The following is a 17,725-nucleotide window of genomic DNA, read 5'->3' on the forward strand; positions in this document are numbered from 1 at the left end:
GGAATCTGACCAGTTAGGAGTGGCATTTGCCCCAAGGGGATTTTACCATGATGATGTACTTCCCAAAGAGCCATATTCAGGTCAGTGTAAGTGGGTGTACGGCTAATATTGGGACAGTTGTCCTATGTGGGCAGACAAAGATCCCCTCGGTGTAGCTTTTAGCTATCAGTCAGTGTTTTGTTGCTATCTGACCAGATCTAGAAAGAAGGTAGAACCCTAATTAAAAACTGCTGGGCCCTGCCCAGTTAGGGAACCATGCAGCCTGACAGCTGGGGCTCTCAGGTACTAAACTGCTGCCTCTCATGTAACAAAAACAGTGTGGCTTTATTTCTCAGTTAATAAAAACAGGTTGCCTTTGATTCAGCAAAGCACTTCAGCCTGTGCTTAGGTTCCATGCAAGTCAATGAAGTTTAAGTATGTGTTTAAGTCTTCTGCTGCATGGGGATAGTTTGCTGAACTGCGGACTTGATTTGAAGGCAATAAAAGCATATTATGTTTCCCCATCTGTTTTGATGCTCATACACATCTGCCCGGATGTGTGGGCCTGGTGGCCTTTCATCCGTCCACACATGCACATGCCTTGTCCAGGCAATGGTCAGTTTTAACTGATTTTTCCCTTTTTCCTTCCTTAGAATGGGTTCAAAACTACAAGCCATTTAAAGTGAATTGTGTGAGTAACCCCACCGAAGTCAAGACTCTTACCATGGAGCTTTTTTGCCTATTCTACTTCCTTGTTTGTGTATAAGCCATGGTTATGTCTCCATATCCCATGTGTAGCATGCATCTAATCTATCTATCTATCTATCTATCTATCTATCTATCTATCTATCTATCTACCCGGGGGGGGGTGTGTGCAAGTAGGGCAATTTACCCCGGATCACTTAGGGGCCCCCACGAGAATATAGTTTTCTACAGTATTGCAACTTTTTTTAAGGAAGGGGCCCCTGAAATTGCTTTGCCCCAGGCCCCCTGAATCCTCTGGGCGGCCCTGTCTGTCTATCTATCTATCTATCTACACACACACATATTCATATTTTATTATGTTAACCCTATTGTTAATATTAAGGGCTTAATTATCTGATGCATCTGAGCTCCACTTGGCACTGACCTTGCACCACCCAGCGCTGGTTGTAGTTACAGCAGCTTAGTGGTTGCTCTAATTTACATCCCTAAGATGTAAAGTTTGGTCCCTCCTGTTGCCTCCCTATAAATGGTCCATCCTTTCCCCACCACAGTCCCTATGATCTGGGTCAGGATAACTGGTGTAGGAGCTGGCTTTACACTGGCAGGAAATTGTCCTCTACAGGGGGGATTCTTCACTGGGAATAGACAGCCAAAGTCCAACCACTTTGCTGGCATAAAGTGGCTTGGGCAGACCAGAGATTCCAGCCCTAAATGTTTAAGTTTTCAGTACTTCTTATGGCAAAATCACTGAAGGGGTAACGATAAGACCTATTTATAAGAGGTTCTGATAGAACCTATTCAGGGCATGAAAATTGACTCTGCGCACTCAATGTTTTTTAAAGGGCTACTTATTGCCCATGAATAAAAATGTGTCTTTACCCTTCTCAGAGAAACTGTTCTTAAAATGAAAAATCATCTGTTTTTATTGCACTGTAAGGGCCGTGTTTATAATGGCCAGAAAAACCATGGCACCTAGAAAGGTACGCTAGAAAGCTGGCTTTCCTGAGGTGAAGCCTTAAGATTGCCATGAAGTCTGCTGGAAACATGAAGCAAGAGAAGCAGGTGATGCACCATCAAGATTCATTGATCTCGCTCTCTTAAAAAGATCTGGGGAGGTTCTAATACTGAATCCTAGGGAGGGAGATGAAAGGCAGCATAAGTTAGAATCCAAGATTTCTGTTTTCCACAATAGAATCTTGGAAAAGGCCTCCTCTGCTACTCATCCCAGCTTGTCTTGGGGGAGATCTTTTTATAGCAATTGCATTTGATTTCCTGTCTGCCTTTAGTGTTTGCTGTTGGCATCAGTTTTCAAACCGTGAATCACAGAAGAGAACTCTTTGGGGATCTGCCTTGGAAGCCTGATGGGAACCAAATGCCTATCAGCAGTCCAGATGCAATTTTTGGCATTACTTAGCATTGGAATTATAGCCAGTGAACCTGGACAGCATAGTGCACATAGGATAAGCAACAGAGCATTTCTTGTGGGCTGAGTGCAACCACGGCTGAAAAGGTGGGGGGGACAAGGGAAAAAAATCTGTGCTTAAAGATTTGACATTTGGAGTGGGAGAGGGGTAAGAAAACCAGGCAATGATCAAACCTAAATGAATGTATTTCCTTTTTAGGTCACTGTTGAAATGAGCTGTGGGATTATTAATGCCGGAAAGTGGAGAGGACGATAAAAAGTAGGAGAACAAGGCAAAAACTAATCTAACAAAGGCTACTTTCACAAGACAAATCAACAGTGGGATTTACTTGCTGCACAGAGGTGCTGAGTAATAATGGCACCAGGCTTGGTTTACTCTGCTGAGATAAAGACGTCCAGTATATGTGTCAAAGCTATATGTGTCCCTCTGCTGTGTAGTGTGGAGGGGAGCCAATGCAGACAGATGGGACTTGGGGTGGGAAAGATGGCTACAGAACAGCCCCCTTTTCCCTCCAACAGGCACGTACGCTCTGCTCAGCTACCTCGGTGGCTGCTACATGTGAGCTCTGTGCTGTGCGGCCACAGGCTGTGGTTGTGGGGAGGAAGTTGGGGAGGAGTTAGAGAAGAGTTGCTCTATACAGTATGTTTCCTTCTTGCCTCAGCACAAGTTAGGAGGCGATGGACATCGTCAAGCTATTGCCAGTCTGAGGAGCAATTGCTCCTGCTCAGTGTCGGCTTGGGAGGGCGGCTGGGCTACAGGCAAGCCTTTGTGACGAGATGCTCAGTGGATGGTGCTGCTGGCGGACGTGTCTTATTATTAACGATGTTTATTACAGTCATGCTTAGGGATCAACCCACAATGGGGCGCTGTTGTGGATGGCCCGCCGCAGAAGTGCACGCCATCTCTGCCCCAAACAGCTGACTGACTCACCAGAGCCGACCGACCTAGGGTGGCAGGCAGGGGCCTAACATACCAGCTTAGGGAATAATGTGGGGGCAGCAAGTGGCATGTTAGCCTCATGGGTATTTTGGGCGGGGTAGTTAACAGGAGATCAGCTGAATGGAAAGAAAAGGGAAGGAAGAGGAGCCACGGATGGAAGGAGGGTGATGAGGGATGTGCCAGGACAAGAGGCTAACAAGGCAGGTGTGGAGAGAAGCTGAGGGGAAGAGACAGTGAAAGAGCGGGAGGGCTGGAGCAAGCAGCCAATCAACGCAGGGCAGAGACAGTCCAGTCAAAATGGTAGGAAGCTCTCTGAATGTCTGATGGGCCTGGCTGTGGCTGCTTCTGCAGTTGCTCCCCCCAACTGGAGCCTCTGTCTGACTCCCCTCTGTGGTGTTTTCCCTAGGGCCACGTAGTCGTAGGGAGGGGAGGCACCAATGTCCCCCCAGGACAGGGCAATATCAATGGGACAGGGCTCTGTTCTTCCAGTAGGTCCCAGTCTGCTCACAAGAAATGGTGACCCTGCCCCATCAGTTCTGCTCTGCCAACAGCCCCACCTCCAGGAAATGATGTGGATCCCAAGGGCTCAAGGATTTCTGGATCCCTCTTCCCCTTCCGTGCCTTTTAATAGGCAAAAAAGCCCTGTGGGGTGGCTAATGTCTGATTACACTGCCCAGGAGGTGAACCTGTGAATGTGACTAGTAATAGATTTTCTAAGGGTCGCAGCACTACATCAGTGGTTCTCTATCAAGCATACAGGGATCCTGGGGGGGCAGTCAGGAAGGAGGGGGGTTGGATAGGGCAGCAGGGGGCAGTCAGGGGACAGAGAGAAGGGGTGGTTGGATGGGGCAGCGGTCCTGGGGGGCAATCAGGAAGGAAAGGAGGGGTTGGATGGGGCAGCAGGGGTGCAGGGGCAGTCAGGGAACAGGGAGTGGGGGTGTGTGGATGTATCATAACCTTAGTCCCAGATTTGGACCTTAGCGTCCAAAATATGGGGGTTAGCATGAAAACCTCCAAGCTTAGTTACCAGCTTGGACCTGGTACTTGCTGCCACCACCCAAAAAATTAGAGTGTTTTGGGGCACTCTGGTCCCCCTGAAAAACCTTCCCTGGGGACCCCAAGACCCAAATCCCTTGAGTCTCACAACCAAGGGAAATAATCCTTTTTCCCTTCCCCCCTCCAGGTGCTCCTGGAGAGATACACAGACACAAGCTCTGTGAATCCAAACAGAGTGACTCCCCCTCTCCGTTCCCAGTCCTGGAAACCAAAAGCACTTTCCTATTCCCCCAGAGGGAATGCAAAATCAGGCTAGCAAATCCAACACACAGATCTCCCCTGATTTCTTCCTCCCACCAATTCCCTGGTGAGTACAGACTTAATTTCCCTGAAGTAAAGAAAAACTTCAACAGGTCTTAAAAGAAAGCTTTATATAAAAAAAAAAAAAAAGGAAAATTACATACAAATGGTTTTTCTGTATTAAGGTGACAAAATACAGGGTCGATTGCTTAAAAGAATATTGAATAAACAGCCTTATTCAAAAAGAATACAAATCAAAGCACTCCAGCACTTATATTCATGCAAATACCAGAGAAAAGAAACCATATAACTTACTATCTGATCTCTTTGTCCTTACACTTAGAAACAGAAGACTAGAAAGTAGAAACTACTTCTCCAAAGCTCAGAGAAAAGCAGGCAGACAGAAAACAAAGACCTTAGACACAAACTTCCCTCCACCCAGAGTTGAAAAAATCCGGTTTCCTGATTGGTCCTCTGGTCAGGTGCTTCAGGTGAAAGAGACATTAACCCTTAGCTATCTGTTTATGACAGGATGGGGCAGGGGTCTCGCGGGGGCCATCAGGAATGAGAGGAGGGGTTGGATGGGGTGTCACTTGACTGGAGATGAAATAGCAACTGCTCTGGAGGAAACAAGAACTGACTCTTTTGGAGAGTGGCCTGAAATAGCATCAAAGCCTCAGCTCCTTCACTGCATCTCTGGTACTCAGATTAATGCGCTGAAGAGTATCTGTAATAACAAATGGCTTTTAAAGAACATAAGCAGAACCAGGATCCCCCTGGGGTCAGATCCACTGGGTGCCAACAGAGCAGAGACTAGGATCAGAGCCGATCAATCTGGGAGATTATGGCCCCAATTCAGCAAAATCCATGTTTCATCCTATTCTTCCCCCAGGAGTTTACAATCTAGATAGACCAGAGTGGTGAAGAAGATATTATTATCCTGCTGTACAGCTGGGGAAAGGTGGAGTGAGGTGGGTAAGTCACATTTGTCAGAGCAAGGAATTGAACCCAGCTTCACTAGTGACCCACCAAGCTCCTTAAGAACTAGGCCAGCCTTACTCCCTTTACTGACCTCTTATTCTTTCCTTTAATCCACAACTGGCCTTCCCATGATCAGGGTATGAGCCTCCTCTGCACGGCAGTCCCTGCTATTAGATCCAACATCCTGTTTCTTTCTTCCTCCTCTACTTTCTATCCATTTTTCACACTCCCTCTAAACACATCTCCTCGTCTTTGGCTGTACCAACTGAACTGTTCTGGTCTCGCATTTTAATTTTGTGCCTACGCTGTTTGATTTGCGTGAATGCTGCTGCTCAAAATACAGCAGTATTTGCACTGCAAACAGTGGACATGGAGTTCTGGTGCATGCAACTCGCTAACACAAGGCCTGATCTAAAAGCCATTTAAGTCAATGGAAAGATTCCCACTGAGTCCAACAGACTTTGGATCAGACCTTGAATCATGGAATTCAGGTTTTGGAATCACGCAGCTGTTGTTCATATTTGACCTGGGACTGTGTGTACTTTCCAATGATTGCAGCTGTCAGAAAAAGTGGAGATGATTTATTACATATAAAATGATCTTTAATTATAAAAATCAGAAATAAAAACAACCTATAACAAGGTCCTGTGAAGATTTTAAAAGAATCCTAACAATATAACCATAATAATAGGCATTAATGTAACGTATAATGGAAACCAGATATTTTTATTATAGCAGTTGGGTCTATTCTATAATTCATTATTTCAATGCTGCTTTCTTAACATTATTATGGTAGCTCCCAGAGTCCCAACCAAGATCAGTGGCCTATTGTGCTAGGGGCTGTACAAATATATAATTAGAGACAGTCCCCTTCCCCAAAGGGCTAACAGTCTAGATAGGCAATGGGTAGAGCTCTACCAAATTCGGTCCATTTTGGTCAATTTCACTGTCATAGGACTTTAAAAATCATAAATTTTATGATTTCAGCTATTTAAATCTGAAATGTCACAGTGTTGTAATTGTAGGGGTCCTGACCCAAAAAGTATTTGTGTGGGCCACAAGGTTATTGTAGGGGGGGGTTGCGGTGCTGCTAACCTCACTTCTGTGCTGCTACTGGCGGTGGTGCTGCCTTCAGAGCTGGGCAGTTGGAGAGCGGTGGCTGCTGGCTGGGAGCCCAGCTCTGAAGGCAGAGCCATCGCCAGCAGCAGCGCAGAAGTAAGGATGGCCTCGTATGGAATTGCCACTCTTACTTCTGTGCTGTTGCTGGAGGGGCGCTGCTTTCAGAACTGGGCTCCTGGCCAACAGCCCCTCTCTCTGGCCACCCAGCTCTGAAGGCAGCCCAGAAGTAAGGGTGGCAGTACCATGACCCCCTTAAAATAACCTTGCAACCTCCCTTTTGGGTCAGGACCTCCAATCTGAGAAACACTGATATTCCCTGTGAAATCTGTATAGTACTGGGTAAAAGCTCACAAAAGACCAGATTTCCTGGGGGGCAGGGCCAGTGCTTCCATTAGGCGACCCTAGTCGGTGGACTAGGGCACCAGGATCTGGGAGGCAGCATTTTGTGCACTCCCCACGGGGTGCGCGAGAGCTTCCGGTTCCGCTCCTGTCACGCCACCAAAGAGGGACCTTCTGCCGACATGCCACAGAAAACAGCGTCAGGCAATTGAGCAGCTCAATGACTGCCGCTGTCATCTGCGTCATTTTGGCAGAGGGTCCTTCTTCGGCGGTGCGATGGGAGTGGAACCAGAAGCTCCCACATGCCTGGTGGGGAGAGCACAAAATGCCACCCTCCAAATTCTGCCTACAGCACCAGAAACTCTGGCGCCGCTCCTGCTGGGGGGAGACCAGATTTCATGGTCCGTGATGCATTTTTCATGGCTGTGAATTTGGGAGGGTCCCAGCAATGGGGAAATAGATGTAGAGTGGCTTTCTCAAGGTGACAGAGCCGGTCAATGGAAGAACTGACACCAGAATAGGTCTCGGTCTCTTGGGTCCCAGAATAGTATATGATAACTACACACTTTTGGCGTTTTGAGAAATGTATGTAGCTGATATAGCAGGTGCAATGCCACTGAATTAGCTGAAGCATTTTGCTTTTATAAAAACATTTGGATGTGTTGCTGCTGGTGTATTACTTGTTCAGCACATTGTTTGTTGATGCTCAGCACGGTACAGTACACAAAAATACACTCCCTGCCCTACAGAGTGGGCAATACAAAAAAGCCTGATCCACAGCCTGTTGAAAGCAATGGAAAGACTCCCATTAACTTCACTGGGCTTTGGATCAGTCCCTTAAAAAACAGACACAGAACTCCATATTTAGGCACCTTATTAAAGGTCACTGACGTCCGTTGTTGCCAATCAGTGATAAGGTCACTGACTGTCAAAGGTGGATTCCAGTGGATCTAGTGGGTACTCATTAGCTCTGGAAAAGTTAATGCCTAAACATAGATCTAGGAGCCTAATTTTACATATCCTAGTTGGAACGTTTTGGCCCTGCAAGAGGAGACCCACTGGGAATGTTGGGACCTGTAAAATCAAATAGCTGGTTGATATATTAGAAGCATATTCTTTTTCATTCCAAGGGTTTTTAATATTTCAAAAATCTCTCTCTTTCCACCACCCCAAATTCAGTTATTACAGACTTTTAAGCATCAGAGTCTGATGGTTTCTAAAGTTTTTAGCTATTTTGGAAACTGTTGCTTTTAGGTCTGCACTGAGAGGCACTAGCTGGAATTGACAAGTCAGGTGTCTAATTTCCAGTCTCTGGCTCCTTTCTGTTTCCAGTTCCATGGAAATGGAGGTCAACTCAGCCAATACAGTGCGAGGGAAAGCTGTAAGTATGGTTATACTTGAAATCAATCCTCTTTGAAAACATGTTGGGTAGATACACTAGGTTAACAAAACATGCCTTGTCTTTTAAAATAAGACTATGTACCTGTGATGAAGAGGAGAAACTGCTTTCACAGCAGGGGTTAAGCAAAGCCTTTGGTCCTAATAAGCCCTGCCCCATTATATGTGTAGCCAATGACTGGCCTGGAGGGGGTAGAAAAGGAGATTGCCAGTCAGCCCTGAACTGCACCAGGCTAAAAGGCAGGAGCTAGTTACCACTAGGGTCTCTAGTTTGCCAGCCAGGGCAGCCACCAGGGAGCACATTCTGTCTCCCAGCCAAGGGAGACCTCAAAGCCTCTGGCAACTGAGGTAACTGGTTGACCGTAGTCCAGAGACACTGGGAGGGTATGTGTGTGTGTGGTGGTGGGGGGGTTGACTTCACCAAGCTTATGGCTGCCCCGCCCAAAAAAGCCTGGGACTGCTGCCAGAGGTCCATGAATCAAGCCTTCCCAGCAAATTGGACTGTGGGGGCAGCATGCCAAACTGAAGGGCTGCTGGTAGGAAGTAACCTAGGGCAGTGGATTTAGGCTCCCTGCTTGGAGTACCCCTGTTCAGGGGTTGACTCACACAGAGCCCTGAGCAGGGATCTGAAAGAGTGGGAAGCCCCAGGTCCCCCTACCCCACTGCCTGAAAGGCTGAGGCACCTTGACCAGGAAAACACGGGGCTGGAAGTCAGGTGTGCCAACCATTAGGCTGCCTGGCCCTCCAAGCACCCTGTTACGGTACCTTGCAAACTTCCATCCTAAGTTGTCTCAATGATCTCATCCTTATCCAGGAGGGAAACCCATCCCCCAGTGCTGCTGATTTCATTATCCAGCCACTGCTCTGCCATGGATTTGCTGGGTGTCATTGGGCAAGTCATTTAATCTCTCTATGTCTCCATTCCCCACTGTGAAATGGAGCTAATACTTCCTTTGCTTGTGTTATCTGTTTAGATAATCTCTACCCCAAAGAGTTAACATCTCTTACTATGTGTATATGCAGCCCCTAGCACAATGGGAACCTGGCCTTGGTTGTGGCCTCCAGCAGCTGCTGCTGTAATATTACTACTATTAATAATGATATAGGTCCTATTTCAGCAAAGCCTGTAAGGAAAAGTAACATTTTAAGCAAGGGCTCAAGTCCTATCCAAGTCAACTGATTAAAGTTAAGCACATGCTTAAGCGCTATGCTGAAGTGGGACGATAGTGCAGCTTGACGTTCAAATCATTGTGCTTGAAAGGCTTCAAGTGGTCTGCAAAAAAAAGTGCTGTCCATCATCATTTGGGAGCAGCCGCTTTGGTAAGGCAGTGCTTAACGTGCGCTGGTCAAGAGCCTGGCTCAATTTGTATTTATATCTTTATTTGCTGGGTCTGAGATCGCTTGCAGCTCTTTGCCCCACTACCCTCCCCTCCCCCACACATTGCTTACATTGTGGTTGTGCATACCACCAGTGCAGAGTGTGACGCCGTGAGCCATTCCCATGCAGCAGCCTCTGTCTGCACTCTTAAACCCGGTGGCAGCCTTGCTGTGAAGCAAAATGATGGTGTCACTGCATGACAGGGAAACAGGGATTTTTCCCAGCTAACGTGAGACAGCTGGAGGCTGTGAGAGAGATTCCTTAATGTCACACTGCAGCCTATAACCAAAGCGAAGCCATGTGCTGCATGTTCACTCTGCAGCTGGGTCCCTCTGGACCTCTGGGGCTCTTGCTAATGGAACTGGGCATAAGATTTAGCTGCTTTTTATAAGCAGGGCAAGAACATCTGGCCTGTCAGCTCCCTTGGCTCTGAAGTCACTAGCTATTTGCACTTGCGAAGAAACAGACTATTTCTGCAGTGCAGGAGCTTTAGAATATAGAGGTTGAACCAATGGGTGCAATATTTTAATAAACTTTACAGCTAAGTGGCTTCCAGAGGTTTCTCATTAGGAAGCTGCACAGATGTTATGAGCTGCTGAACATTTGGGGACATAATCTGAATTTGCATGACAAAGGGAAAAACAAGACAACCTTTCCATTACCTCTTTGTTCATGCAGCAGGCTCTGTTCACTCCCAACTGCTTCACTGGAACACCGCTGCCTGCCACCAGAGGCCAGGGGAGCACGGTGCAGCTTACAGGAGTGTTGTCTTACACCTCAGCCCCACTGAAAAACTTTCAGACGCTACAGAAATGTATTTTGGGCTGCGGCCCCTGAGCCTGATCACAAGCCTACTGAAGTCGAGGGGAAATTTTCCACGAACTGCGACGGTGTTTGTATCTGGGCTCATTTGCTCACTGTGAGCCTGACCCAGTGAATGAATCTCACCAACTTCAAGGCAGGTTGGACTGGGCCCTGAGAGCATGGTACTGCCCCTTCAGTAGCCAATGGGCGAAGGATTGAGCACAGAATTATTCCAGTACACCGTTTTATTATCCCTTGATATGCCAAGCCCCTTTTCTTCTAGGATGGCGTTGTCTCTTGGGTTTTTCAGTTGTTGTTTATTCTTTGTATTATAGTAGCACCTAGAGCAGGGGTGGGCAAATGTTTTGGCCTGAGGGCTACCTCGGGGTTCCAAAACCTTATAGAGGGCCAGGTAGGGAAGGCTGTGCCTCCCCAAACAGCCTGTTCTGGGTCTGGCACTAGTCAATATTTTCATTAATGACTTGGATAATGGAGGAAAGAGTATGCTTATCAAATTTGCAGATAACAAATTGGAAGAGGTTTCTAGCTCTCTAGAAGACAAAGTTAGCATTCAAAATGACCTTGAGAAATTGGAGAATTGGTCTGAAAACAAGCAGATGATATTAAATAAAGGCAAGTGCAAAGTATACACTTAGCAAGAGAAAATCAAGTGCACAACTACAAAATGGGAAATAACTGGCTAGAAAAAGGATCTGGGGGTTATAGTGGATCACAAATTTGAATATGAGTCAACAATGTGATGCAGCTGTGAAGAAGGCTAATATCATTCTGGTGTATTAACAGGAGTGCTGTATGTAAGACACAGGAGGTAACTGTCCCAGTCTACTTGGAACTGATGAGCCTCAGCTAGAGTACTGTGTCCAATTCCGGGCACCATTGTTCAGAAAGATATGAACAAAGCGGAAAGAGTCCAGAGGAGAACAACAAAAGTGATAAAAAGGTTTAAAAAACCTGACAAGGATCAATTGTTCTCCATATCCACTGAAGGTGGGACAAGAAGTAAGAAGCTTAATATGCAGGATGGAAGATTTAGGTTAGATATTAGGAAAAACTTTCTGTCCATAAAGATTGTTAAGCTCTGGAATAGGCTTCCAAAGGAGGTTCTGGAATCCCCATTATTGTTGGATGAATACCTGTCAGGGATGGTCTAGGATTACTTGGTCTTGCCACAGCACAGGGGGTTGGACATGACTTCCTGAGGTCCCTTCCAGCTGTACATTTGTATGATTCAATTCATGAACACTTCCAATTCCACTTGTTTGTTACCCAGGCTCCTAGCAATGGTGTACAGGCAATTCAAGAATTTCTTCTCTTTGTGTCCTTTGGTTCCTTGAGTAATGTTACCAAAATGTCAGGTCCACCTAGCTGAGAGCCAATGACAGCCAGGCAGGGATAAGGAAAAGGTTGCTCTATTTTGCAGAAGAAAGGAGAGTTCTGGACCTTGGTACAAAAAAACTCTACTCCATACAAAAACCAAGAATCTTTTATACACACTCACACACAGGCTTCGGTCATGTTAGCATTTGATTGGTGGTTAGCAAACCCTGCACTTCTGCAATCTGCTCAGCAAAAACCCACTTAGGACCAGCTTCAACTGCCTCAAGACTGACAAGGAAAGGCAGTTCAAAAGTTCAGGCTACTGTGTCCGTGAGGTGTCCAATTTCTCCTAATGGTTGCCAGCTATTATAAGGCTACTAGCTGTTAGGGGGTCGCTGCTGACTGTCACAGTAATTTTGTTCTCAGCATCTCACTTTTGTGCAGAGTGTTCATATCTTTTTACCCTCCTTTGACAAGGTGTATTAATCCTGCACTGATGAGGCAAGGGTTAAGGAGTTGCCCTGGATGCAGGAAGCCACACCCCTTTTGCCTCTGCTGTGCATGTTCCCAGTGACAGTAGCATTCAAAAGGGAGCAGCTCAGCTCAGTCTGGGATGACCAAGGAGGAGAGCAGTTGGATGTAGCAGCCTCCTGCTGAGAAGCTGCCAGGATGCCAAGCTGCTGGAAGCCCATCAACCATGGGAGGCAAGAGTGACAACTTGCTGTCACGAGAGGAAGGGGCTTTGCAGATGAGCAGGGGAAGAAGCCAGGAGGGATCCCAAGACAGAACCGTGACACCGATGGAGGTACAGGGAACAGGGGTAGGAAGTGACCCAAGAAATGGGAATAAAGGTACCAGACTTTAGGCCATGTATATAGTCTACTGCTTTGCAAGACTCTGGGTCAGAACCCAGTGGAATAGCATGGGACTGGGTTCCCCTACCCACCCCTCCTTGGGACCATAGCCACTAGGCAGAGCAGCCCTTGACTCTCATTGTTGGGCAACACTGCTGTGATCTGTAGCCATTAGGCAGAACGGCCTTGGACACTCACTACTAGGCAGTACTGCCAGCCCTCAACGCCTCCCCCTTTGCTATTAGTTCAACACCCTCCTGATTATTCTAGCCTGTCCCTGAAAAGGTTGGTTCCCCTTCTGCTGAGATGGAGGCCATCCAAACTCTTCATCCTTCTCTCCCCATAGAAGGTGGGACAATGTTCTACAGAACCAAAACCTTACACCGCTTACATAGCCAGCGGTTCACTTCTAGAATATTCTGTCCTCCTTGTCTCGTGGGACAGGAAGGATCTCAGGGAGGATTGCTTGGACATTCTTCTTCTTCAGCACTTGCCCCTCCAATCCAAGATTCTTTTCCTCCAGCACAATCACCAACTTGCACTTCATGCTCAGGAAATCCCTTCTGGCTCCAGGCAGGAAAGAGAACATGGCATATCAATTATAGTTCACCACCATTGTTCCATAGCTAGCCGTCTTGATATCACATGTAGTGCTGAACCTGGAGGGAAAGCCTCTCACACTCCCTCTGTAAACTCTCTTCAAAACTCTCCTGTTAGCTGCTTCTGTACACAGCTCATAGATTCAAAGAGTCTAAGACCTGAAAGAACCACTGTGATCATCCAGCCTTACTGCCCATATTACACAAGCTGTCGACCTTCCCCGAAATAATTCCTGTTTAAACTAGAGTAGATCTTTTAGAAAAAATCCGACAGTGATTTTAAAATTGAAATTGATGAAGAATCCACCACCAACCTTGGTAAATTGTTCCGGTTGTTAATTACCTTCACTGTTTAAAAAATGCGCACCTTACTTCTAGTCTGAATTTGTCTATCTTCAATGTCTAGCCACTGGATATTGTTATACCTTTGTCTGCCAGATTGAAGAGCCTGTTATGAAATATTTGTTCTCCGTGTGTGTGTGCGTGTGTGTGTGTATATGTATATATATATATATATGTCAAGTCACCCCCTAACCTTCTCTGTGTTCATCTATCTAGACTGAACTCCTTGAGCCTATCATGATAGGGCAGGTTTTCCAATCCTTGAATCATTCTTGTGGCTCTTCTGCAGTTTATCAACATCTTTCCTGATCATAGACACAAGAACTGAACACAGTACTCCAGCAGCAGTCACCCAAGTACCGAAGACAGAAGTGTAATAACTTTCCTTCTCGTACTCAAGCTTCCCCTGTTTATGCATTCCAGGATCACATCCAATGTCACATTGGCAGCCCATGTTCAGCTGACCGCCCCCCTCCTCCAATCTTTTTTCACAGTCACTGCTCTCAGGTTTGAGTCCCCCATCCTGTAAGTATGGCCTACGTTCTTTGTTGACAGCAGATGGCAGACCTGCGTGAAGTCTCTAGATTGCAATGTCTTTTAGGCTGGAGCCAGGAAGTTCTTGCAGGATTCCCTTCAGTTCTGGAACTTGCTTTCCTCCCTCGTTTGACAGAGTTTGACTGTCCTTAGTCTAACCATTAGGGTAAGGTATAAGGCCTATCTCATTGCTCAGACATTTTGCTTGAAGTGGGATGGAGTGTGAGGTTTGCATTTAGTTTAACAGGGCATAGGTCTTTTTGGTTTGACTTTCCTTGTTACAGTTGTATGTCATTTTCAAATATTGTCCATGCCCCAAGAGGCTTTTGTACTTACGTGTGTTTTGTACCTTTAAAATATATATAATATCATCTACTCTCCACTCATTCTGACATATTCTAGATTAAATTATGTGACAGCAAGGAATTGGTGATTGATAATGAGTTATGCATTTACGGCAAGATTCTGCTTTCTTCCCACAGTACAGATGTCTCATGGCTATTCTGTCTCCAAGAACTCCCATTGGCATCAGTGGGAGTTTAGCACAGTGATCGAAATGCAAATTGTTTTTATTATTTATTTGCCACACAGTAGCAACTAGAGGCCCAGCCAAACTCAACACCCTCCTTTTGATAGGCACTGTAAAAACACATAGTAAGAGACGGTCCCTGCCCCAAAAGGTTTGCAATCTAAATAGACAAGGTGGAGGACAGGAGAAAAGGAAAGGACTGTTATCCCCAAAAGGTGATCTGAGGGAAAAATCCTTAGCTGGTGTGAATTCATAGATTTCATAGAATCATAGAAGGTTAGAATTGGAAGAGACCTCAGGAGGTCATCTAGTCCAAGCCCCTGCTCAAAGCAGGACCAACACCAACGAAATCATCCCAGCCAGGGCTTTGTCAAGCCAGGCCTTAAAAACCTCTCAGGATGAAGATTCCACCACCTCCCTAGGGAACCCATTCCAGTGCTTCACCACCCTCCTAGTGAAATAGTGTTTCCTAATATCCAACCTAGACCTCCCCCACTGCAACTTGAGACCATTGCTCCTTGTTCTGTCATCTACCACCACTGAGAACAGCTGAGCTCCATCTTCTTTGGAACCCCATTCAGGTAGTTGAAGGCTGCTATCAAATCCCCCCTCACTCTTCTCTTCTGCAGACTAAATAACCCCACTTCCCTCAGCGTCTCCTCATAAGTCATGTGCCCCAGCCCCCTGATCATTTTCGTTGCCCTCCACTGGATTCTCTCCAATTTGTCCACATCCTTTCTGTAGTGGGGGGACCAAAACTGGATGTAATACTCCGGGTGTGGCCTCACCAGAGCCGAATAGAGGGGAATAATCACTTCCCTCAATCTGCTGGCAATACTCGTACTAATGCAGCCCAATATACTGTTAGCCTTCATGGCAACGAGGGCACACTGCTGACTCATATCCAGCTTCTTGTCCACTAGAATCTCCAGGTCCTTTTCTGCAGAACTGTTGCTTAACTAGCAGTTCTGCAGAACTTGTAGCGTTTAAGGCCAGGAAAGACTATTAGGTGACATAATCTGACCTAGTATGTAACATAGACTGTAAATTTCACCAAGTTACCCCTCTAGTGAGCCCAATAATTTGTGTTTGGCTAAAATGTATCTTCTGGAAAGGCATCCAGTCTTGATTTGAAGACATCAGTGATGGAGAATCCATCACTTCCCTTGATTGTTTTTGTTCCCAGGGTTAATTAATTCAACTTCCATTGAAGTCCTCAGTCCCAGGGTACCTAAGGCAACCTGGAGTCGCTGCAAATAATCCATGACAATTTACATCAGTTGAGGATAGAAAGATTAAATGGCTTTTCTAAGCTCCCGCAGGAAGTCTGTGGCAAAGCTGGAATGGAACCTAGTTCTCGCACTTCCCAGTCTAGTGACACAATCACAAGACCATTTTCCTCCAGTCATGCTATCATTATCTGTACTGTAGGGGCAACAGCAGAATTTTGCCCTTGGTTTTTTAGCACCATAGCTATTGAACTCTGTGAAGTTACACTGGTTTAGAAGTGGTATAAGTGAATTCAAGATCCAGCTCCATATAGTATCTCTAAAATGGGTGGAACCTGACTGTGGTGGGCTTGAAATCCCAATCCATGCTTTCCTGAAGTTTGGCTCCAGCCCATAATTGAAATAGAGTCAAACTGTGATCTTGGATCTCAATCTAGATTTGGATCAGGGGGTTCATAGTTTGTGGTCATCTGTGAAATTAATTCCAGGGCAGAGAAAGAGTACAGACTGCTTGAAAAAGGGCCAAAGAACACAGAGATTGTGTTGAAGGAGTCTATGTATCTACTGATATATTCCATGCGCCTGTGAAGAGCCGAACGCTGAGTCAGTTTCAACAAATAATGCTTTTTATGGAAAATAAATAACCCATATCAGCCTGTAGAGTGGAGCCACCTTTCATTCTGGTCTAGAATGCCCTTCCCCTGCATTATCTTTGGAAATGCATACTGTAATTTAATAATAATAATAGTACCTTGCATTTCAATAGCAACTTCCATCTGAAGATCTCAAAGCCATTTACTCTGCCATGATGAGGTATGTCAAGTGCAGAGGGAAAGAACTACTTGGCTAAGGGCACAGAGCCAGTCATTGTAATAAAGCTGGGTCTCATAAGCTGTTGGTTCCTGCTTTAATCTTTCGATCAAACTCCTGCCATGCAGATGGGAGCATGAGATCATGATGAAGTCATGGGCTGATCCAGCGCATTTCAGGACTAGTCTAGACTAGGTTAAAACCTATTATATGTTGCTTTTTAAAACCCTCGTGTAGAAAGAGTAAGTTGTATTTTAATGTGTTAGCTGGTCAAGGCAACCCTAGGAGTGAACATAAATAACACACGTTAAAATACAACTTCCACTGTTAATACAAGAGTTTAAAACATGCTAGCTAAACCGTACTAGCTAACATATTTTACAAATACACAATTTATCCTACTCTGCACACGTTCTAAGGGTTCTGCTTGCCTAATATAAAATGTGGGTTCTTTTAGAAGGAGTTATCTAGCTAACGTGTTTTAAAACTCTAGTGTACACAAGGCAAGTGGTACTTTATTAGCATGCACAAGGTGAATGAGTTTAAGACAAAATAAACCCTATTTCTTTCAATCATCCAAAGTTCCTTAGAAAACTAAATTTCCAATATATCTCCAGGCCTAAAGAATATGGATTGATTGATTGATTTAATTGGCACTGCACTAATTTACAGCAGCTGAGGATCTGGCCCAGTACTTTATTTCTATAGGAAGGAGAGAGGACTGTAATGTCATTTATGCATATACGTTAAGATAAAATAAACGACACTGCGGAGTGTCACGTAAGAGCAAAATACAGAATGCCTATAAACAATAGTAACAGAAACAATAGGAGAGACAATATGTATTAACAGTATATATTAAAATTGCTTAGAGTCGTTTACAATTTTTTCAATGGAACAGTGTTCCATGAGAAAATGCAGTCCCATCGAAATCAAAACATTACATGGGAACATGTCAATTTTCATGAAATTTTCAAAGGGCGAACGCCAGAAAGAACGGTTTCAGCTTTCCCATTTTGTCTTGATAAATGTCCAAACATTTCAGTTCTACTTGGTAAAAATGTTTTGTGTGACCTTATCATTTAGACATACACAGAGCAAAAGACAGTCTCTCTCCCAGATTGTTTA

Source organism: Gopherus flavomarginatus, chromosome 10, assembly GCF_025201925.1.
Source record: "Gopherus flavomarginatus isolate rGopFla2 chromosome 10, rGopFla2.mat.asm, whole genome shotgun sequence".
Lineage (NCBI taxonomy): Eukaryota > Metazoa > Chordata > Testudines > Testudinidae > Gopherus > Gopherus flavomarginatus.